General features: G+C 32.3%; 15 non-coding genes across 15 annotated transcripts; all 15 read right to left on the reverse strand.

Annotated features, from left to right (window-relative positions):
* Positions 1-574: 574 nt before the first annotated feature.
* TRNAC-GCA (transfer RNA cysteine (anticodon GCA)) lies at positions 575-646 on the reverse strand. Its single transcript has one exon. It is a non-coding gene; the product is annotated as a tRNA-Cys (tRNA).
* Positions 647-1,539: 893 nt separating this feature from the next.
* On the reverse strand, positions 1,540-1,612 carry TRNAC-GCA (transfer RNA cysteine (anticodon GCA)). The gene has a single exon. It is a non-coding gene; the product is annotated as a tRNA-Cys (tRNA).
* Positions 1,613-3,465: 1,853 nt separating this feature from the next.
* Positions 3,466-3,537, reverse strand: TRNAC-GCA (transfer RNA cysteine (anticodon GCA)). The gene has a single exon. It is a non-coding gene; the product is annotated as a tRNA-Cys (tRNA).
* An 893-nt stretch (positions 3,538-4,430) lies between these two features.
* On the reverse strand, positions 4,431-4,502 carry TRNAC-GCA (transfer RNA cysteine (anticodon GCA)). The gene has a single exon. It is a non-coding gene; the product is annotated as a tRNA-Cys (tRNA).
* An 893-nt stretch (positions 4,503-5,395) lies between these two features.
* Positions 5,396-5,467, reverse strand: TRNAC-GCA (transfer RNA cysteine (anticodon GCA)). Its single transcript has one exon. It is a non-coding gene; the product is annotated as a tRNA-Cys (tRNA).
* An 893-nt stretch (positions 5,468-6,360) lies between these two features.
* On the reverse strand, positions 6,361-6,432 carry TRNAC-GCA (transfer RNA cysteine (anticodon GCA)). The gene has a single exon. It is a non-coding gene; the product is annotated as a tRNA-Cys (tRNA).
* Positions 6,433-9,253: 2,821 nt separating this feature from the next.
* Positions 9,254-9,326, reverse strand: TRNAC-GCA (transfer RNA cysteine (anticodon GCA)). The gene has a single exon. It is a non-coding gene; the product is annotated as a tRNA-Cys (tRNA).
* Positions 9,327-11,184: 1,858 nt separating this feature from the next.
* TRNAC-GCA (transfer RNA cysteine (anticodon GCA)) lies at positions 11,185-11,256 on the reverse strand. Its single transcript has one exon. It is a non-coding gene; the product is annotated as a tRNA-Cys (tRNA).
* A 2,824-nt stretch (positions 11,257-14,080) lies between these two features.
* TRNAC-GCA (transfer RNA cysteine (anticodon GCA)) lies at positions 14,081-14,153 on the reverse strand. The gene has a single exon. It is a non-coding gene; the product is annotated as a tRNA-Cys (tRNA).
* Positions 14,154-16,011: 1,858 nt separating this feature from the next.
* On the reverse strand, positions 16,012-16,083 carry TRNAC-GCA (transfer RNA cysteine (anticodon GCA)). The gene has a single exon. It is a non-coding gene; the product is annotated as a tRNA-Cys (tRNA).
* An 893-nt stretch (positions 16,084-16,976) lies between these two features.
* TRNAC-GCA (transfer RNA cysteine (anticodon GCA)) lies at positions 16,977-17,049 on the reverse strand. The gene has a single exon. It is a non-coding gene; the product is annotated as a tRNA-Cys (tRNA).
* Positions 17,050-18,907: 1,858 nt separating this feature from the next.
* Positions 18,908-18,979, reverse strand: TRNAC-GCA (transfer RNA cysteine (anticodon GCA)). Its single transcript has one exon. It is a non-coding gene; the product is annotated as a tRNA-Cys (tRNA).
* A 1,857-nt stretch (positions 18,980-20,836) lies between these two features.
* Positions 20,837-20,908, reverse strand: TRNAC-GCA (transfer RNA cysteine (anticodon GCA)). Its single transcript has one exon. It is a non-coding gene; the product is annotated as a tRNA-Cys (tRNA).
* A 1,857-nt stretch (positions 20,909-22,765) lies between these two features.
* TRNAC-GCA (transfer RNA cysteine (anticodon GCA)) lies at positions 22,766-22,837 on the reverse strand. Its single transcript has one exon. It is a non-coding gene; the product is annotated as a tRNA-Cys (tRNA).
* An 893-nt stretch (positions 22,838-23,730) lies between these two features.
* On the reverse strand, positions 23,731-23,802 carry TRNAC-GCA (transfer RNA cysteine (anticodon GCA)). The gene has a single exon. It is a non-coding gene; the product is annotated as a tRNA-Cys (tRNA).
* Between the last annotated feature and the right edge of the window lie 264 nt (positions 23,803-24,066).

Here is a 24,066-nt window from a genome sequence, read left to right on the forward strand (position 1 = left end):
AAATGTTTTCCTGATGAAAAACAACGAGAAAAGATGATACACCAGAGATTTCGAATTACATCCACAGCAGTCACATTCTGTTTCTTTAACTGAAAATAAAACGTTGTTCTGCAAATGTGTTTTTGAGGAAGAAGTTCGCCAAACAATAACAAATTATTTCAATAAGCGGACTCCTCTGTTTGTTTTTTCTTCCCTTCTCCATCGTTGTCATTCAAAAATAATTGTTCTTCAAAATGCACACAAGTCTTTTTAATGGACACATTGGCAATAATGAGTGACATTTTCATAAATAATACAAAAGTCTCGATTTAAAAATAAGCTGCTGTTGATATCTCAGCAAAAAAAAAGTCAAGTTGTCGACGTAAGAATCTTTTAATCATTTGCATACAATTTGTTTTCAAATCATTTGTAAATACAAAGCTACATTGCAATTCCAATTCTGCATATTCTTTCATTATTTATTTTGAAAAGGTGTTAAATGAAGCCAACATCAACATTCATCACAGATTTCACAAACACTCCTTTGAAATTGTTGAATTGCATTAAAATATTATTATCAAAAAGTTGAGAATGATGGGGACACTCAGATTTCAACTGAGGACATGTTGAGCTGCAGTCAAATGCTCTACCACTGAGCTATATCCCCTTCTTGATAAAAATTAACGTTCTACAAGCTTTTCATGAAGCAATCAGTGTGTACTTTCCTTTCTTTTTCGTGTTTATTTTTGCCTTTTTGCTGGTTTCTTTGTTTCGCTTTCCTCATGATACTTTTCTTCCCTTTCAGTTGCTGAAAGTGCATTCTAATGTTTATTCATTTCATTGAAATCATTTCCATTGCAAGATTTGGAGTTTAATGGTCATATTACTTTTATCTCCACAGCTGTCAAATTCTATTTTTATGTTCCCTTCATGGGAGATGAGTTTCTGAAAATTCCCACATTTATCCAAACAAATATGTGTTTTGGAAAATGTATTCCTGATGAAAAAAAACGAGAAACGATTACATACCAGAGATACAGAATTACATCCACAGCAGTCACATTCTGTTTCTTTAACTCAAAAGAAAATGTTGTGCTGCAAATGTGTTTTTGAGGAAGAAGTTCGCCAAACAATGACAAATTATTTCAATAAGCGGACTCCTCTGTTTGTTTTTTCTTCCCTTCTCCATCGTTGTCATTCAAAAATAATTGTTCTTCAAAATGCACACCAGTCTTTTGATGGACACATTGGCAATAAAGAGTGACATTTTCATGAAGAATACAAAAGTCTCGATTTAAAAATAAGCTGCTGTTGATATCTCAGCAAAAAAAAAGTAAAGTTGTCCACGTAAGAGTCTTTTAATAATTTGCATACAATTTGTTTTTAAATTATTTGCAAATACAAAGCTACATTGCAATTCATATTCTGCATATTCTTTCATTATTTATTTTGAAAAGGTGTTAAATGAAGCCAACATCAACATTCATCACAGATTTCACAAATACTCCTTTGAATTTGTTGAATTTCATGAAAATATTGCTATTGAAAAGTTGAGAATGAAGTGAGACACTCAGATTCGAACTGAGGACATTTTGAACTGCAGTCAAATACTCTACCACTAAGCTATATCCCCTCATTATAATAAAAAAAAGTTCTACAAGCTTTTCATGAAGCAATCAGTGTGTACTTTCCTTTCTTTTTATTGTTTATTTTTGCCTTTTGGCTGGTTTCTTTCTTTCACTTTCCTCATGATACTTTTCTTCCCTTTCAGTTGCTGAAAGTGCATTCTCATGTTTGTGCATTTCATTGAAATCATTTCCATTGCAAGATTTGGAGTTTAATGTTCATATTACTTTTATCGACACAGCTGTCAAATTCTATTTTTTTGTTCCCTTCACGGGAGATGAGTTTCTGAAAATTCCCACCTTTATCCAAACAAATATGTGTTTTGGAAAATGTTTTCCTGATGAAAAACAACGAGAAAAGATTATACACCAGAGATATATAATTGCATCCACAGCAGTCACATTCTGTTTCTTTAACTGAAAATAAAATGTTGTGCTGCAAATGTGTTTTTGAGGAAGAAGTCCGCCAAACAATAACAAATTATTTCAACAAGCGGACTCCTCTGTTTGTTTTTCCTTCCCTTCTCCATCGTTGTCATTCAAAAATAATTGCTCTTCAAAATGCACACCAGTCTTTTGATGGACACATTGGCAATAATGAGTGACATTTTCATGAAGAATACAAAAGTCTCCATTTAAAAATAAGCTGCTGTTGATATCTCAGCAAAAAAAGTCAAGTTGTCGACGTAAGAGTCTTTTAATAATTTGCATACAATTTGTTTTTAAATTATTTGCAAATACAAAGCTACATTGCAATTCCAATTCTGCATATTCTTTCATTATTTAATTTGAAAAGGTGTTAAATGAAGCCAACATCAACATTCATCACAGATTTCACAAATTCTCCTTTGAATTTGTTGAATTTCATGAAAATATTGCTATCGAAAAGTTGAGAATGAAGTGGACACTCATATTCGAACTGAGGATATTTTGAACTCCAGTCAAATGCTCCACCACTGAGCTATATCCCCTCATTATAAAAAAAAAAGTTCTACAAGCTTTTGATGAAGCAATCAGTGTGTACTTTCCTTTCTTTTGATTGTTTATTTTTGCCTTTTTGCTGGTTTCTTTGTTTCGTTTTCCTCATGATACTTTTCTTCCCTTTCAGTTGCTGAAAGTGCATTCTAATGTTTGTGCATTTCATTGAAATCATTTCCATTGCAAGATTTGGAGTTTAATGTTCATATTACTTTTATCTCCACAGCTGTCAAATTCTATTTTTATGTTAACTTCACGGGAGATGAGTTTCTGAAAATTCTCACCTTTATCCAAACAAATATCTGTTTTGGAAAATGTTTTCCTGATGAAAAAAACCGAGAAAAGATTATACACCAGAGATACAAAATTACATCCACAGCAGTCACATTCTGTTTCTTTAACTCAAAATAAAATGTTGTGCTGCAAATGTGTTTTTGAGGAAGTTCGCCAAACAATGACAAATTATTTCAAAAAGCGGACTCCTCTGTTTTGTTTTTTCTTCCCTTCTCCATCGTTGTCATTCAAAAATAATTGTTCTTCAAAATGCACACCAGTCTTTTGATGGACACATTGGCAATAATGAGTGACATTTTCATGAAGAATATAAAAGTCTCGATTTAAAAATAAGCTGATGTTGATATCTCAGCAAAAAAAAAGTCAAGTTGTCGACGTAAGAGTCTTTTAATAATTTGCATGCAATTTGTTTTTAAATTATTTGCAAACACAAAGCAACATTGCAATTCATATTCTGCATATTCTTTCATTATTTATTTTGAAAAGGTGTTTAATGAAGCCAACATCAACATTCATCACAGATTTCACAAATGCTCCTTTGAATTTGTTGAATTTCATGAAAATGTTGCTGTCAAGAAGTTGAGAATGAAGGGGACACTCAGATTCGAACTGAGGACATTTCGAACTGCAGTCAAATGCTCTACCACTGAGCTATATCCCCTCTTCATAAAAATAAAAGTTCTACAAGCTTTTCATGAAGCAATCAGTGTGTACTTTCCTTTCTTTCTATTGTTTATTTTTGCCTTTTGGCTGGTTTCTTTGTTTCGCTTTCCTCACGATACTTTTCTTCCCTTTCAGTTGCTGAAAGTGCATTCTCATATTTGTGCATTTCATTGAAATCATTTCCATTGCAAGATTTGGAGTTTAATGTTCATATTACTTTTATCTCCACAGCTGTCAAATTCTATTTTTATGTTCACTTCATGGGAGATGAGTTCCTGAAAATTCCTTCCTTTATCCAAACAAATATGTGTTTTTGAAAATGTTTTCCTGATGAAAAACAACGAGAAAAGATTATACACCAGAGATATATAATTACATCCACAGCAGTCACATTCTGTTTCTTTAACTGAAAATAAAATGTTGTGCTGCAAATGTGTTTTTGAGGAGGAAGTCCGCCAAACAATAACAAATTATTTCAACAAGCGGACTCCTCTGTTTTGTTTTTTCTTCCCTTCTCCATCGTTGTCATTCAAAAATAATTGCTCTTCAAAATGCACACCAGTCTTTTGATGGACACATTGGCAATAATGAGTGACATTTTCATGAAGAATACAAAAGTCTCTATTTAAAAATAAGCTGCTGTTGATATCTCAGCAAAAAAAAAGTCAAGTTGTCGACGTAAGAGTCTTTTAATAATTTGCATACAATTTGTTTTTAAATTATTTGCAAATACAAAGCTACATTGCAATTCATATTCTGCATATTCTTTCATTATTTATTTTGAAAAGGTGTTAAATGAAGCCAACATCAACATTCATCAAATATTTCACAAATACTCCTTTGAATTTGCTGAATTTCATGAAAATATTGTTGTAAAAAAGTTGAGAACGAAGGGGACACTCAGATTCGAACTGAGGACATTTTGAACTGCAGTCAAATACTCTACCACTGAGCTATATCCCCTCATTACAAAAAAAAAAGTTCTACAAGCTTTTCATGAAGCAATCAGTGTGTACTTTCCTTTCTTTTCATTGTTTATTTTTGCCTTTTTGCTGGTTTCTTTGTTTCGCTTTCCTCATGATACTTTTCTTCCCTTTCAGTTGCTGAAAGTGCATTCTCATGTTTGTGCATTTCATTGAAATCATTTCCATTGCAAGATTTGGAGTTTAATGTTCATATTACTTTTATCTCCACAGCTGTCATATTCTATTTTTATGTTCCCTTCACGGGAGATGAGTTTCTGAAAATTCCTTCCTTTATCCAAACAAATATGTGTTTTTGAAAATGTTTTCCTGATGAAAAACAACGAGAAAAGATGATACACCAGAGATTTCGAATTACATCCACAGCAGTCACATTCTGTTTCTTTAACTGAAAATAAAACGTTGTTCTGCAAATGTGTTTTTGAGGAAGAAGTTCGCCAAACAATAACAAATTATTTCAATAAGCGGACTCCTCTGTTTGTTTTTTCTTCCCTTCTCCATCGTTGTCATTCAAAAATAATTGTTCTTCAAAATGCACACAAGTCTTTTTAATGGACACATTGGCAATAATGAGTGACATTTTCATAAATAATACAAAAGTCTCGATTTAAAAATAAGCTGCTGTTGATATCTCAGCAAAAAAAAAGTCAAGTTGTCGACGTAAGAATCTTTTAATCATTTGCATACAATTTGTTTTCAAATCATTTGCAAATACAAAGCTACATTGCAATTCCAATTCTGCATATTCTTTCATTATTTATTTTGAAAAGGTGTTAAATGAAGCCAACATCAACATTCATCACAGATTTCACAAACACTCCTTTGAAATTGTTGAATTGCATTAAAATATTATTATCAAAAAGTTGAGAATGATGGGGACACTCAGATTTCAACTGAGGACATGTTGAGCTGCAGTCAAATGCTCTACCACTGAGCTATATCCCCTTCTTGATAAAAATTAACGTTCTACAAGCTTTTCATGAAGCAATCAGTGTGTACTTTCCTTTCTTTTTCGTGTTTATTTTTGCCTTTTTGCTGGTTTCTTTGTTTCGCTTTCCTCATGATACTTTTCTTCCCTTTCAGTTGCTGAAAGTGCATTCTAATGTTTAATCATTTCATTGAAATCATTTCCATTGCAAGATTTGGAGTTTAATGTTCATATTACTTTTATCTCCACAGCTGTCAAATTCTATTTTTATGTTCCCTTCATGGGAGATGAGTTTCTGAAAATTCGCACATTTATCCAAACAAATATGTGTTTTGGAAAATGTTTTCCTGATGAAAAAAAACGAGAAACGATTACACACCAGAGATACAGAATTACATCCACAGCAGTCACATTCTGTTTCTTTAACTCAAAATAAAATGTTGTGCTGCAAATGTGTTTTTGAGGAAGAAGTTCGCCAAACAATGACAAATTATTTCAATAAGCGGACTCCTCTGTTTGTTTTTTCTTCCCTTCTCCATCGTTGTCATTCAAAAATAATTGTTCTTCAAAATGCACACCAGTCTTTTGATGGACACATTGGCAATAAAGAGTGACATTTTCATGAAGAATACAAAAGTCTCGATTTAAAAATAAGCTGCTGTTGATATCTCAGGAAAAAAAAAGTCAAGTTGTCGACGTAAGAGTCTTTTAATAATTTGCATACAATTTGTTTTTAAATTATTTGCAAATACAAAGCTACATTGCAATTCATATTCTGCATATTCTTTCATTATTTATTTTGAAAAGGTGTTAAATGAAGCCAACATCAACATTCATCAAATATTTCACAAATACTCCTTTGAATTTGCTGAATTTCATGAAAATATTGTTGTAAAAAAGTTGAGAATGAAGGGGACACTCAGATTCGAACTGAGGACATTTTGAACTGCAGTCAAATACTCTACCACTGAGCTATATCCCCTCATTATAAAAAAAAAAGTTCTACAAGCTTTTCATGAAGCAATCAGTGTGTACTTTCCTTTCTTTTCATTGTTTATTTTTGCCTTTTTGCTGGTTTCTTTGTTTCGCTTTCCTCATGATACTTTTCTTCCCTTTCAGTTGCTGAAAGTGCATTCTAATGTGTATTCATTTCATTGAAATCATTTCCATTGCAAGATTTGGAGTTTAATGTTCATATTACTTTCATCTCCACAGCTGTCAAATTCTATTTTTATGTTCCCTGGATGGGAGATGAGTTTCTGAAAATTCCCACCTTTATCCAAACAAAGATGTGTTTTGTAAAATGTTTTCCTGATGAACAAAAACGAGAAAAGATTATACACCAGAGATACAAAATTACATCCACAGCAGTCACATTCTGTTTCTTTAACTCAAAATAAAACGTTGTTCTGCAAATGTGTTTTTGAGGAAGAAGTTCGCCAAACAATAACAAATTATTTCAATAAGCGGACTCCTCTGTTTGTTTTTTCTTCCCTTCTCAATCGTTGTCATTCAAAAATAATTGTTCTTCAAAATGCACACCAGTCTTTTGATGGACACATTGGCAATAATGAGTGACATTTTCAGGAACAATACAAAAGTCTCGATTTAAAAATAAGCTGCTGTTGATATCTCATCAAAAAAAAGTCAACTTGTCGACGTAAGAGTCTTTTAATAATTTGCATGCAATTTGTTTTTAAATTATTTGCAAATACAAAGCTGCATTGCAATTCCAATTCTGCATATTCTTTCATTATTTAATTTGAAAAGGTGTTAAATGAAGCCAACATCAACATTCATCACAGATTTCACAAATTCTCCTTTGAATTTGTTGCATTTCATGAAAATATTGCTATCGAAAAGTTGAGAATGAAGTGGACACTCATATTCGAACTGAGGACATTTTGAACTCCAGTCAAATGCTCCACCACTGAGCTATATCCCCTCATTATAAAAAAAAAAGTTCTACAAGCTTTTCATGAAGCAATCAGTGTGTACTTACCTTTCTTTTTATTGTTTATTTTTGCCTTTTGGCTGGTTTCTTTGTTTCGCTTTCCTCACGATACTTTTCTTCCCTTTCAGTTGCTGAAAGTGCATTCTCATGTTTGTGCATTTCATTGAAATCATTTCCATTGCAAGATTTGGAGTTTAATGTTCATATTACTTTTATCTCCACAGCTGTCATATTCTATTTTTATGTTCCCTTCACGGGAGATGAGTTTCTGAAAATTCCTTCCTTTATCCAAACAAATATGTGTTTTTGAAAATGTTTTCCTGATTAAAAACAACGAGAAAAGATGATACACCAGAGATTTCGAATTACATCCACAGCAGTCACATTCTGTTTCTTTAACTGAAAATAAAACGTTGTTCTGCAAATGTGTTTTTGGGGAAGAAGTTCGCCAAACAATAACAAATTATTTCAATAAGCGGACTCCTCTGTTTGTTTTTTCTTCCCTTCTCCATCGTTGTCATTCAAAAATAATTGTTCTTCAAAATGCACACAAGTCTTTTTAATGGACACATTGGCAATAATGAGTGACATTTTCATAAATAATACAAAAGTCTCGATTTAAAAATAAGCTGCTGTTGATATCTCAGCAAAAAAAAAGTCAAGTTGTCGACGTAAGAATCTTTTAATCATTTGCATACAATTTGTTTTCAAATCATTTGCAAATACAAAGCTACATTGCAATTCCAATTCTGCATATTCTTTCATTATTTATTTTGAAAAGGTGTTAAATGAAGCCAACATCAACATTCATCACAGATTTCACAAACACTCATTTGAAATTGTTGAATTGCATTAAAATATTATTATCAAAAAGTTGAGAATGATGGGGACACTCAGATTTCAACTGAGGACATGTTGAGCTGCAGGCAAATGCTCTACCACTGAGCTATATCCCCTTCTAGATAAAAATTAACGTTCTACAAGCTTTTCATGAAGCAATCAGTGTGTACTTTCCTTTCTTTTTCGTGTTTATTTTTGCCTTTTTGCTGGTTTCTTTGTTTCGCTTTCCTCATGATACTTTTCTTCCCTTTCAGTTGCTGAAAGTGCATTCTAATGTTTATTCATTTCATTGAAATCATTTCCATTGCAAGATTTCGAGTTTAATGTTCATATTACTTTTATCTCCACAGCTGTCAAATTCTATTTTTATGTTCCCTGGATGGGAGATGAGTTTCTGAAAATTCCTTCCTTTATCAAAACAAATATGTGTTTTGGAAACATGTTTTCCTGATGAACAAAAACGAGGAAAGATGATACACCAGAGATACAGAATTACATCCACAGCAGTCACATTCTGTTTCTTTAACTCAAAATAAAATGTTGTGCTGCAAATGTGTTTTTGAGGAAGAAGTTCGCCAAACAATGACAAATTATTTCAATAAGCGGACTCCTCTGTTTGTTTTTTCTTCCCTTCTCCATCGTTGTCATTCAAAAATAATTGTTCTTCAAAATGCACACCAGTCTTTTGATGGACACATTGGCAATAAAGAGTGACATTTTCATGAAGAATACAAAAGTCTCGATTTAAAAATAAGCTGCTGTTGATATCTCAGGAAAAAAAAGTCAAGTTGTCGACGTAAGAGTCTTTTAATAATTTGCATACAATTTGTTTTTAAATTATTTGCAAATACAAAGCTACATTGCAATTCATATTCTGCATATTCTTTCATTATTTATTTTGAAAAGGTGTTAAATGAAGCCAACATCAACATTCATCACAGATTTCACAAATACTCCTTTGAATTTGTTGAATTTCATGAAAATATTGCTATTGAAAAGTTGAGAATGAAGTGAGACACTCAGATTCGAACTGAGGACATTTTGAACTGCAGTCAAATACTCTACCACTAAGCTATATCCCCTCATTATAATAAAAAAAAGTTCTACAAGCTTTTCATGAAGCAATCAGTGTGTACTTTCCTTTCTTTTTATTGTTTATTTTTGCCTTTTGGCTGGTTTCTTTCTTTCACTTTCCTCATGATACTTTTCTTCCCTTTCAGTTGCTGAAAGTGCATTCTCATGTTTGTGCATTTCATTGAAATCATTTCCATTGCAAGATCTGGAGTTTAATGTTCATATTACTTTTATCGACACAGCTGTCAAATTCTATTTTTTTGTTCCCTTCACGGGAGATGAGTTTCTGAAAATTCCTTCCTTTATCCAAACAAATATGTGTTTTGGAAAATGTTTTCCTGATGAAAAACAACGAGAAAAGATGATACACCAGAGATATAGAATTACATCCACAGCCGTCACATTCTGTTTCTTTAACTGAAAATAAAACGTTGTTCTGAAAATGTGTTTTTGAGGAAGAAGTTCGCCAAACAATAACAAATTATTTCAATAAGCGGACTCCTCTGTTTGTTTTTTCTTCCCTTCTCCATCGTTGTCATTCAAAAATAATTGTTCTTCAAAATGCACACTAGTCTTTTTAATGGACACATTGGCAATAATGAGTGACATTTTCATAAATAATACAAAAGTCTCGATTTAAAAATAAGCTGCTGTTGATATCTCAGCAAAAAAAAAGTCAAGTTGTCGACGTAAGAATCTTTTAATCATTTGCATACAATTTGTTTTCAAATCATTTGCAAATACAAAGCTACATTGCAAAATCCAATTCTGCATATTCTTTCATTATTTATTTTGAAAAGGTGTTAAATGAAGCCAACATCAACATTCATCACAGATTTCACAAACACTCCTTTGAATTTGTTGAATTTCATGAAAATATTATTATCAAAAAGTTGAGAATGATGGGAACACTCAGATTTGAACTGACGACATTTTGAACTGTGATCAAATGCTCTACCACTGAGCTGTATCCCCTCTTGATACAACAAAGTTCTACAAGCTTTTCATGAAGCAATCAGTGTGTACTTTCCATTCTTTTTATTGTTTATTTTTGCCTTTTTGCTGGTTTCTTTGTTTCGCTTTCCTCATGATACTTTTCATCCCTTTCAGTTGCTGAAAGTGCATTCTAAAGTTTATGCATTTCATTGAAATCTTTTCCATTGCAAGATGTGGAGTTTAATGTCCATATTACTTTTATTTCCACAGCTGTCAAATACTATTTTTATGTTCCCTTCATCAGAGATGAGTTTCTGAAAATTCCCACCTTTATCCAAACAAATATGTGTTTTGGAAAATGTTTTCCTGATGAACAAAAACGAGAAAAGATTACACACCAGAGATATAGAATTACATCCACAGCAGTCACATTCTGTTTCTTTAACTGAAAATAAAATGTTGTGCTGCAAATGTGTTTTTGAGGAAGAAGTCCGCCAAACAATAACAAATTATTTCAACAAGCGGACTCCTCTGTTTGTTTTTTCTTCCCTTCTCCATCGTTGTCATTCAAAAATAATTGTGCTTCAAAATGCATACAAGTCTTTTTAATGGACACATTGGCAATAATGAGTGACATTTTCATAAATAATACAAAAGTCTCGATTTAAAAATAAGCTGCTGTTGATATCTCAGCAAAAAAAAAGTCAAGTTGTCGACGTAAGAATCTTTTAATCATTTGCATACAATTTGTTTTCAAATCATTTGCAAATACAAAGCTACATTGCAATTCCAATTCTGCATATTCTTTCATTATTTATTTTGAAAAGGTGTTAAATGAAGCCAACATCAACATTCATCACAGATTTCACAAACACTCATTTGAAATTGTTGAATTGCATTAAAATATTATTATCAAAAAGTTGAGAATGATGGGGACACTCAGATTTCAACTGAGGACATGTTGAGCTGCAGTCAAATGCTCTACCACTGAGCTATATCCCCTTCTAGATAAAAATTAACGTTCTACAAGCTTTTCATGAAGCAATCAGTGTGTACTTTCCTTTCTTTTTCGTGTTTATTTTTGCCTTTTTGCTGGTTTCTTTGTTTCGCTTTCCTCATGATACTTTTCTTCCCTTTCAGTTGCTGAAAGTGCATTCTAATGTTTATTCATTTCATTGAAATCATTTCCATTGCAAGATTTCGAGTTTAATGTTCATATTACTTTTATCTCCACAGCTGTCAAATTCTATTTTTATGTTCCCTGGATGGGAGATGAGTTTCTGAAAATTCCTTCCTTTATCAAAACAAATATGTGTTTTGGAAACATGTTTTCCTGATGAACAAAAACGAGGAAAGATGATACACCAGAGATACAGAATTACATCCACAGCAGTCACATTCTGTTTCTTTAACTCAAAATAAAATGTTGTGCTGCAAATGTGTTTTTGAGGAAGAAGTTCGCCAAACAATGACAAATTATTTCAATAAGCGGACTCCTCTGTTTGTTTTTTCTTCCCTTCTCCATCGTTGTCATTCAAAAATAATTGTTCTTCAAAATGCACACCAGTCTTCTGATGGACACATTGGCAATAATGAGTGACATTTTCAGGAACAATACAAAAGTCTCGATTTAAAAATAAGCTGCTGTTGATATCTCATCAAAAAAAAGTCAACTTGTCGACGTAAGAGTCTTTTAATAATTTGCATGCAATTTGTTTTTAAATTATTTGCAAATACAAAGCTGCATTGCAATTCCAATTCTGCATATTCTTTCATTATTTAATTTGAAAAGGTGTTAAATGAAGCCAACATCAACATTCATCACAGATTTCACAAATTCTCCTTTGAATTTGTTGCATTTCATGAAAATATTGCTATCGAAAAGTTGAGAATGAAGTGGACACCCATATTCGAACTGAGGACATTTATGAACTCCAGTCAAATGCTCCACCACTGAGCTATATCCCCTCATTATAAAAAAAAAAGTTCTACAAGCTTTTCATGAAGCAATCAGTGTGTACTTACCTTTCTTTTTATTGTTTATTTTAGCCTTTTGGCTGGTTTCTTTGTTTCGCTTTCCTCACGATACTTTTCTTCCCTTTCAGTTGCTGAAAGTGCATTCTCATGTTTGTGCATTTCATTGAAATCATTTCCATTGCAAGATTTGGAGTTTAATGTTCATATTACTTTTATCTCCACAGCTGTCATATTCTATTTTTATGTTCCCTTCACGGGAGATGAGTTTCTGAAAATTCCTTCCTTTATCCAAACAAATATGTGTTTTTGAAAATGTTTTCCTGATTAAAAACAACGAGAAAAGATGATACACCAGAGATTTCGAATTACATACACAGCAGTCACATTCTGTTTCTTTAACTGAAAATAAAACGTTGTTCTGCAAATGTGTTTTTGAGGAAGAAGTTCACCAAACAATAACAAATTATTTCAATAAGCGGACTCCTCTGTTTGTTTTTTCTTCCCTTCTCCATCGTTGTCATTCAAAAATAATTGTTCTTCAAAATGCACACAAGTCTTTTTAATGGACACATTGGCAATAATGAGTGACATTTTCATAAATAATACAAAAGTCTCGATTTAAAAATAAGCTGCTGTTGATATCTCAGCAAAAAAAAAGTCAAGTTGTCGACGTAAGAATCTTTTAATCATTTGCATACAATTTGTTTTCAAATCATTTGCAAATACAAAGCTACATTGCAATTCCAATTCTGCATATTCTTTCATTATTTATTTTGAAAAGGTGTTAAATGAAGCCAACATCAACATTCATCACAGATTTCACAAACACTCCTTTGAAATTGTTGAATTGCATTAAAATATTATTATCAAAAAGTTGAGAATGATGGGGACACTCAGATTTCAACTGAGGACATGTTCAGCTGCAGTCAAATGCTCTACCACTGAGCTATATCCCCTTCTAGATAAAAATTAACGTTCTACAAGCTTTTCATGAAGCAATCAGTGTGTACTTTCCTTTCTTTTTCGTGTTTATTTTTGCCTTTTTGCTGGTTTCTTTGTTTCGCTTTCCTCATGATACTTTTCTTCCCTTTCAGTTGCTGAAAGTGCATTCTAATGTTTATTCATTTCATTGAAATCATTTCCATTGCAAGATTTCGAGTTTAATGTTCATATTACTTTTATCTCCACAGCTGTCAAATTCTATTTTTATGTTCCCTGGATGGGAGATGAGTTTCTGAAAATTCCTTCCTTTATCAAAACAAATATGTGTTTTGGAAACATGTTTTCCTGATGAACAAAAACGAGGAAAGATGATACACCAGAGATACAGAATTACATCCACAGCAGTCACATTCTGTTTCTTTAACTCAAAATAAAATGTTGTGCTGCAAATGTGTTTTTGAGGAAGAAGTTCGCCAAACAATGACAAATTATTTCAATAAGCGGACTCCTCTGTTTGTTTTTTCTTCCCTTCTCCATCGTTGTCATTCAAAAATAATTGTTCTTCAAAATGCACACCAGTCTTTTGATGGACACATTGGCAATAAAGAGTGACATTTTCATGAAGAATACAAAAGTCTCGATTTAAAAATAAGCTGCTGTTGATATCTCAGGAAAAAAAAGTCAAGTTGTCGACGTAAGAGTCTTTTAATAATTTGCATACAATTTGTTTTTAAATTATTTGCAAATACAAAGCTACATTGCAATTCATATTCTGCATATTCTTTCATTATTTATTTTGAAAAGGTGTTAAATGAAGCCAACATCAACATTCATCACAGATTTCACAAATACTCCTTTGAATTTGTTGAATTTCATGAAAATATTGCTATTGAAAAGTTGAGAATGAAGTGAGACACTCAGATTCGAACTGAGGACATTTTGAACTGCAGTCAAATACTCTACCACTAAGCTATATCCCCTCATTATAATAAAAAAAAGTTCTACAAGCTTTTCATGAAGCAATCAGTGTGTACTTTCCTTTCTTTTTATTGTTTATTTTTGCCTTTTGGCTGGTTTCTTTCTTTCACTTTCCTCATGATACTTTTCTTCCCTTTCAGTTGCTGAAAGTGCATTCTCATGTTTGTGCATTTCATTGAAATCATTTCCATTGCAAGATCTGGAGTTTAATGTTCATATTACTTTTATCGACACAGCTGTCAAATTCTATTTTTTTGTTCCCTTCACGGGAGATGAGTTTCTGAAAATTCCTTCCTTTATCCAAACAAATATGTGTTTTGGAAAATGTTTTCCTGATGAAAAACAACGAGAAAAGATGATACACCAGAGATATAGAATTACATCCACAGCCGTCACATTCTGTTTCTTTAACTGAAAATAAAACGTTGTTCTGAAAATGTGTTTTTGAGGAAGAAGTTCGCCAAACAATAACAAATTATTTCAATAAGCGGACTCCTCTGTTTGTTTTTTCTTCCCTTCTCCATCGTTGTCATTCAAAAATAATTGTTCTTCAAAATGCACACTAGTCTTTTTAATGGACACATTGGCAATAATGAGTGACATTTTCATAAATAATACAAAAGTCTCGATTTAAAAATAAGCTGCTGTTGATATCTCAGCAAAAAAAAAGTCAAGTTGTCGACGTAAGAATCTTTTAATCATTTGCATACAATTTGTTTTCAAATCATTTGCAAATACAAAGCTACATTGCAAAATCCAATTCTGCATATTCTTTCATTATTTATTTTGAAAAGGTGTTAAATGAAGCCAACATCAACATTCATCACAGATTTCACAAACACTCCTTTGAATTTGTTGAATTTCATGAAAATATTATTATCAAAAAGTTGAGAATGATGGGGACACTCAGATTTGAACTGACGACATTTTGAACTGTGATCAAATGCTCTACCACTGAGCTGTATCCCCTCTTGATACAACAAAGTTCTACAAGCTTTTCATGAAGCAATCAGTGTGTACTTTCCATTCTTTTTATTGTTTATTTTTGCCTTTTTGCTGGTTTCTTTGTTTCGCTTTCCTCATGATACTTTTCATCCCTTTCAGTTGCTGAAAGTGCATTCTAAAGTTTATGCATTTCATTGAAATCTTTTCCATTGCAAGATGTGGAGTTTAATGTCCATATTACTTTTATTTCCACAGCTGTCAAATACTATTTTTATGTTCCCTTCATCAGAGATGAGTTTCTGAAAATTCCCACCTTTATCCAAACAAATATGTGTTTTGGAAAATGTTTTCCTGATGAACAAAAACGAGAAAAGATTACACACCAGAGATATAGAATTACATCCACAGCAGTCACATTCTGTTTCTTTAACTGAAAATAAAATGTTGTGCTGCAAATGTGTTTTTGAGGAAGAAGTCCGCCAAACAATAACAAATTATTTCAACAAGCGGACTCCTCTGTTTGTTTTTTCTTCCCTTCTCCATCGTTGTCATTCAAAAATAATTGTTCTTCAAAATGCACACAAGTCTTTTTAATGGACACATTGGCAATAATGAGTGACATTTTCATAAATAATACAAAAGTCTCGATTTAAAAATAAGCTGCTGTTGATATCTCAGCAAAAAAAAAGTCAAGTTGTCGACGTAAGAATCTTTTAATCATTTGCATACAATTTGTTTTCAAATCATTTGCAAATACAAAGCTACATTGCAATTCCAATTCTGCATATTCTTTCATTATTTATTTTGAAAAGGTGTTAAATGAAGCCAACATCAACATTCATCACAGATTTCACAAACACTCATTTGAAATTGTTGAATTGCATTAAAATATTATTATCAAAAAGTTGAGAATGATGGGGACACTCAGATTTCAACTGAGGACATGTTGAGCTGCAGTCAAATGCTCTACCACTGAGCTATATCCCCTTCTAGATAAAAATTAACGTTCTACAAGCTTTTCATGAAGCAATCAGTGTGTACTTTCCTTTCTTTTTCGTGTTTATTTTTGCCTTTTTGCTGGTTTCTTTGTTTCGCTTTCCTCATGATACTTTTCTTCCCTTTCAGTTGCTGAAAGTGCATTCTAATGTTTATTCATTTCATTGAAATCATTTCCATTGCAAGATTTCGAGTTTAATGTTCATATTACTTTTATCTCCACAGCTGTCAAATTCTATTTTTATGTTCCCTGGATGGGAGATGAGTTTCTGAAAATTCCTTCCTTTATCAAAACAAATATGTGTTTTGGAAACATGTTTTCCTGATGAACAAAAACGAGGAAAGATGATACACCAGAGATACAGAATTACATCCACAGCAGTCACATTCTGTTTCTTTAACTCAAAATAAAATGTTGTGCTGCAAATGTGTTTTTGAGGAAGAAGTTCGCCAAACAATGACAAATTATTTCAATAAGCGGACTCCTCTGTTTGTTTTTTCTTCCCTTCTCCATCGTTGTCATTCAAAAATAATTGTTCTTCAAAATGCACACCAGTCTTCTGATGGACACATTGGCAATAATGAGTGACATTTTCAGGAACAATACAAAAGTCTCGATTTAAAAATAAGCTGCTGTTGATATCTCATCAAAAAAAAGTCAACTTGTCGACGTAAGAGTCTTTTAATAATTTGCATGCAATTTGTTTTTAAATTATTTGCAAATACAAAGCTGCATTGCAATTCCAATTCTGCATATTCTTTCATTATTTAATTTGAAAAGGTGTTAAATGAAGCCAACATCAACATTCATCACAGATTTCACAAATACTCCTTTGAATTTGTTGAATTTCATGAAAATATTGCTATTGAAAAGTTGAGAATGAAGTGAGACACTCAGATTCGAACTGAGGACATTTTGAACTGCAGTCAAATACTCTACCACTAAGCTATATCCCCTCATTATAATAAAAAAAAGTTCTACAAGCTTTTCATGAAGCAATCAGTGTGTACTTTCCTTTCTTTTTATTGTTTATTTTTGCCTTTTGGCTGGTTTCTTTCTTTCACTTTCCTCATGATACTTTTCTTCCCTTTCAGTTGCTGAAAGTGCATTCTCATGTTTGTGCATTTCATTGAAATCATTTCCATTGCAAGATCTGGAGTTTAATGTTCATATTACTTTTATCGACACAGCTGTCAAATTCTATTTTTTTGTTCCCTTCACGGGAGATGAGTTTCTGAAAATTCCTTCCTTTATCCAAACAAATATGTGTTTTGGAAAATGTTTTCCTGATGAAAAACAACGAGAAAAGATGATACACCAGAGATATAGAATTACATCCACAGCCGTCACATTCTGTTTCTTTAACTGAAAATAAAACGTTGTTCTGAAAATGTGTTTTTGAGGAAGAAGTTCGCCAAACAATAACAAATTATTTCAATAAGCGGACTCCTCTGTTTGTTTTTTCTTCCCTTCTCCATCGTTGTCATTCAAAAATAATTGTTCTTCAAAATGCACACTAGTCTTTTTAATGGACACATTGGCAATAATGAGTGACATTTTCATAAATAATACAAAAGTCTCGATTTAAAAATAAGCTGCTGTTGATATCTCAGCAAAAAAAAAGTCAAGTTGTCGACGTAAGAATCTTTTAATCATTTGCATACAATTTGTTTTCAAATCATTTGCAAATACAAAGCTACATTGCAAAATCCAATTCTGCATATTCTTTCATTATTTATTTTGAAAAGGTGTTAAATGAAGCCAACATCAACATTCATCACAGATTTCACAAACACTCCTTTGAATTTGTTGAATTTCATGAAAATATTATTATCAAAAAGTTGAGAATGATGGGGACACTCAGATTTGAACTGACGACATTTTGAACTGTGATCAAATGCTCTACCACTGAGCTGTATCCCCTCTTGATACAACAAAGTTCTACAAGCTTTTCATGAAGCAATCAGTGTGTACTTTCCATTCTTTTTATTGTTTATTTTTGCCTTTTTGCTGGTTTCTTTGTTTCGCTTTCCTCATGATACTTTTCATCCCTTTCAGTTGCTGAAAGTGCATTCTAAAGTTTATGCATTTCATTGAAATCTTTTCCATTGCAAGATGTGGAGTTTAATGTCCATATTACTTTTATTTCCACAGCTGTCAAATACTATTTTTATGTTCCCTTCATCAGAGATGAGTTTCTGAAAATTCCCACCTTTATCCAAACAAATATGTGTTTTGGAAAATGTTTTCCTGATGAACAAAAACGAGAAAAGATTACACACCAGAGATATAGAATTACATCCACAGCAGTCACATTCTGTTACTTTAACTGAAAATAAAATGTTGTGCTGCAAATGTGTTTTTGAGGAAGAAGTCCGCCAAACAATAACAAATTATTTCAACAAGCGGACTCCTCTGTTTGTTTTTTCTTCCCTTCTCCATCGTTGTCATTCAAAAATAATTGTTCTTCAAAATGCACACAAGTCTTTTTAATGGACACATTGGCAATAATGAGTGACATTTTCATAAATAATACAAAAGTCTCGATTTAAAAATAAGCTGCTGTTGATATCTCAGCAAAAAAAAAGTCAAGTTGTCGACGTAAGAATCTTTTAATCATTTGCATACAATTTGTTTTCAAATCATTTGCAAATACAAAGCTACATTGCAATTCCAATTCTGCATATTCTTTCATTATTTATTTTGAAAAGGTGTTAAATGAAGCCAACATCAACATTCATCACAGATTTCACAAACACTCATTTGAAATTGTTGAATTGCATTAAAATATTATTATCAAAAAGTTGAGAATGATGGGGACACTCAGATTTCAACTGAGGACATGTTGAGCTGCAGTCAAATGCTCTACCACTGAGCTATATCCCCTTCTAGATAAAAATTAACGTTCTACAAGCTTTTCATGAAGCAATCAGTGTGTACTTTCCTTTCTTTTTCGTGTTTATTTTTGCCTTTTTGCTGGTTTCTTTGTTTCGCTTTCCTCATGATACTTTTCTTCCCTTTCAGTTGCTGAAAGTGCATTCTAATGTTTATTCATTTCATTGAAATCATTTCCATTGCAAGATTTCGAGTTTAATGTTCATATTACTTTTATCTCCACAGCTGTCAAATTCTATTTTTATGTTCCCTGGATGGGAGATGAGTTTCTGAAAATTCCTTCCTTTATCAAAACAAATATGTGTTTTGGAAACATGTTTTCCTGATGAACAAAAACGAGGAAAGATGATACACCAGAGATACAGAATTACATCCACAGCAGTCACATTCTGTTTCTTTAACTCAAAATAAAATGTTGTGCTGCAAATGTGTTTTTGAGGAAGAAGTTCGCCAAACAATGACAAATTATTTCAATAAGCGGACTCCTCTGTTTGTTTTTTCTTCCCTTCTCCATCGTTGTCATTCAAAAATAATTGTTCTTCAAAATGCACACCAGTCTTCTGATGGACACATTGGCAATAATGAGTGACATTTTCAGGAACAATACAAAAGTCTCGATTTAAAAATAAGCTGCTGTTGATATCTCATCAAAAAAAAGTCAACTTGTCGACGTAAGTCTTTTAATAATTTGCATGCAATTTGTTTTTAAATTATTTGCAAATACAAAGCTGCATTGCAATTCCAATTCTGCATATTCTTTCATTATTTAATTTGAAAAGGTGTTAAATGAAGCCAACATCAACATTCATCACAGATTTCACAAATTCTCCTTTGAATTTGTTGCATTTCATGAAAATATTGCTATCGAAAAGTTGAGAATGAAGTGGACACTCATATTCGAACTGAGGACATTTATGAACTCCAGTCAAATGCTCCACCACTGAGCTATATCCCCTCATTATAAAAAAAAAAGTTCTACAAGCTTTTCATGAAGCAATCAGTGTGTACTTACCTTTCTTTTTATTGTTTATTTTAGCCTTTTGGCTGGTTTCTTTGTTTCGCTTTCCTCACGATACTTTTCTTCCCTTTCAGTTGCTGAAAGTGCATTCTCATGTTTGTGCATTTCATTGAAATCATTTCCATTGCAAGATTTGGAGTTTAATGTTCATATTACTTTTATCTCCACAGCTGTCATATTCTATTTTTTTGTTCCCTTCACGGGAGATGAGTTTCTGAAAATTCCCACCTTTATCCAAACAAATATGTGTTTTGGAAAATGTTTTCCTGATGAACAAAAACGAGAAAAGATTACACACCAGAGATATAGAATTACATCCACAGCAGTCACATTCTGTTTCTTTAACTGAAAATAAAATGTTGTGCTGCAAATGTGTTTTTGAGGAAGAAGTCCGCCAAACAATAACAAATTATTTCAACAAGCGGACTCCTCTGTTTGTTTTTTCTTCCCTTCTCCATCGTTGTCATTCAAAAATAATTGTTCTTCAAAATGCACACAAGTCTTTTTAATGGACACATTGGCAATAATGAGTGACATTTTCATAAATAATACAAAAGTCTCGATTTAAAAATAAGCTGCTGTTGATATCTCAGCAAAAAAAAAGTCAAGTTGTCGACGTAAGAATCTTTTAATCATTTGCATACAATTTGTTTTCAAATCATTTGCAAATACAAAGCTACATTGCAATTCCAATTCTGCATATTCTTTCATTATTTATTTTGAAAAGGTGTTAAATGAAGCCAACATCAACATTCATCACAGATTTCACAAACACTCATTTGAAATTGTTGAATTGCATTAAAATATTATTATCAAAAAGTTGAGAATGATGGGGACACTCAGATTTCAACTGAGGACATGTTGAGCTGCAGTCAAATGCTCTACCACTGAGCTATATCCCCTTCTAGATAAAAATTAACGTTCTACAAGCTTTTCATGAAGCAATCAGTGTGTACTTTCCTTTCTTTTTCGTGTTTATTTTTGCCTTTTTGCTGGTTTCTTTGTTTCGCTTTCCTCATGATACTTTTCTTCCCTTTCAGTTGCTGAAAGTGCATTCTAATGTTTATTCATTTCATTGAAATCATTTCCATTGCAAGATTTCGAGTTTAATGTTCATATTACTTTTATCTCCACAGCTGTCAAATTCTATTTTTATGTTCCCTGGATGGGAGATGAGTTTCTGAAAATTCCTTCCTTTATCAAAACAAATATGTGTTTTGGAAACATGTTTTCCTGATGAACAAAAACGAGGAAAGATGATACACCAGAGATACAGAATTACATCCACAGCAGTCACATTCTGTTTCTTTAACTCAAAATAAAATGTTGTGCTGCAAATGTGTTTTTGAGGAAGAAGTTCGCCAAACAATGACAAATTATTTCAATAAGCGGACTCCTCTGTTTGTTTGTTCTTCCCTTCTCCATCGTTGTCATTCAAAAATAATTGTTCTTCAAAATGCACACCAGTCTTCTGATGGACACATTGGCAATAATGAGTGACATTTTCAGGAACAATACAAAAGTCTCGATTTAAAAATAAGCTGCTGTTGATATCTCATCAAAAAAAAGTCAACTTGTCGACGTAAGTCTTTTAATAATTTGCATGCAATTTGTTTTTAAATTATTTGCAAATACAAAGCTGCATTGCAATTCCAATTCTGCATATTCTTTCATTATTTAATTTGAAAAGGTGTTAAATGAAGCCAACATCAACATTCATCACAGATTTCACAAATTCTCCTTTGAATTTGTTGCATTTCATGAAAATATTGCTATCGAAAAGTTGAGAATGAAGTGGACACTCATATTCGAACTGAGGACATTTATGAACTCCAGTCAAATGCTCCACCACTGAGCTATATCCCCTCATTATAAAAAAAAAAGTTCTACAAGCTTTTCATGAAGCAATCAGTGTGTACTTACCTTTCTTTTTATTGTTTATTTTAGCCTTTTGGCTGGTTTCTTTGTTTCGCTTTCCTCACGATACTTTTCTTCCCTTTCAGTTGCTGAAAGTGCATTCTCATGTTTGTGCATTTCATTGAAATCATTTCCATTGCAAGATTTGGAGTTTAATGTTCATATTACTTTTATCTCCACAGCTGTCATATTCTATTTTTATGTTCCCTTCACGGGAGATGAGTTTCTGAAAATTCCTTCCTTTATCCAAACAAATATGTGTTTTTGAAAATGTTTTCCTGATTAAAAACAACGAGAAAAGATGATACACCAGAGATTTCGAATTACATACACAGCAGTCACATTCTGTTTCTTTAACTGAAAATAAAACGTTGTTCTGCAAATGTGTTTTTGAGGAAGAAGTTCACCAAACAATAACAAATTATTTCAATAAGCGGACTCCTCTGTTTGTTTTTTCTTCCCTTCTCCATCGTTGTCATTCAAAAATAATTGTTCTTCAAAATGCACACAAGTCTTTTTAATGGACACATTGGCAATAATGAGTGACATTTTCATAAATAATACAAAAGTCTCGATTTAAAAATAAGCTGCTGTTGATATCTCAGCAAAAAAAAAGTCAAGTTGTCGACGTAAGAATCTTTTAATCATTTGCATACAATTTGTTTTCAAATCATTTGCAAATACAAAGCTACATTGCAATTCCAATTCTGCATATTCTTTCATTATTTATTTTGAAAAGGTGTTAAATGAAGCCAACATCAACATTCATCACAGATTTCACAAACACTCCTTTGAAATTGTTGAATTGCATTAAAATATTATTATCAAAAAGTTGAGAATGATGGGGACACTCAGATTTCAACTGAGGACATGTTGAGCTGCAGTCAAATGCTCTACCACTGAGCTATATCCCCTTCTAGATAAAAATTAACGTTCTACAAGCTTTTCATGAAGCAATCAGTGTGTACTTTCCTTTCTTTTTCGTGTTTATTTTTGCCTTTTTGCTGGTTTCTTTGTTTCGCTTTCCTCATGATACTTTTCTTCCCTTTCAGTTGCTGAAAGTGCATTCTAATGTTTATTCATTTCATTGAAATCATTTCCATTGCAAGATTTCGAGTTTAATGTTCATATTACTTTTATCTCCACAGCTGTCAAATTCTATTTTTATGTTCCCTGGATGGGAGATGAGTTTCTGAAAATTCCTTCCTTTATCAAAACAAATATGTGTTTTGGAAACATGTTTTCCTGATGAACAAAAACGAGGAAAGATGATACACCAGAGATACAGAATTACATCCACAGCAGTCACATTCTGTTTCTTTAACTCAAAATAAAATGTTGTGCTGCAAATGTGTTTTTGAGGAAGAAGTTCGCCAAACAATGACAAATTATTTCAATAAGCGGACTCCTCTGTTTGTTTTTTCTTCCCTTCTCCATCGTTGTCATTCAAAAATAATTGTTCTTCAAAATGCACACCAGTCTTTTGATGGACACATTGGCAATAAAGAGTGACATTTTCATGAAGAATACAAAAGTCTCGATTTAAAAATAAGCTGCTGTTGATATCTCAGGAAAAAAAAGTCAAGTTGTCGACGTAAGAGTCTTTTAATAATTTGCATACAATTTGTTTTTAAATTATTTGCAAATACAAAGCTACATTGCAATTCATATTCTGCATATTCTTTCATTATTTATTTTGAAAAGGTGTTAAATGAAGCCAACATCAACATTCATCACAGATTTCACAAATACTCCTTTGAATTTGTTGAATTTCATGAAAATATTGCTATCGAAAAGTTGAGAATGAAGTGGACACTCAGATTCGAACTGAGGACATTTTGAACTGCAGTCAAATACTCTACCACTAAGCTATATCCCCTCATTATAATAAAAAAAAGTTCTACAAGCTTTTCATGAAGCAATCAGTGTGTACTTTCCTTTCTTTTTATTGTTTATTTTTGCCTTTTGGCTGGTTTCTTTCTTTCACTTTCCTCATGATACTTTTCTTCCCTTTCAGTTGCTGAAAGTGCATTCTCATGTTTGTGCATTTCATTGAAATCATTTCCATTGCAAGATCTGGAGTTTAATGTTCATATTACTTTTATCGACACAGCTGTCAAATTCTATTTTTTTGTTCCCTTCA

This window comes from Myxine glutinosa, chromosome 1 (genome assembly GCF_964187855.1).
Source record: "Myxine glutinosa chromosome 1, kmMyxGlut1.1, whole genome shotgun sequence".
In the NCBI taxonomy this organism is placed as follows: domain Eukaryota; kingdom Metazoa; phylum Chordata; class Myxini; order Myxiniformes; family Myxinidae; genus Myxine; species Myxine glutinosa.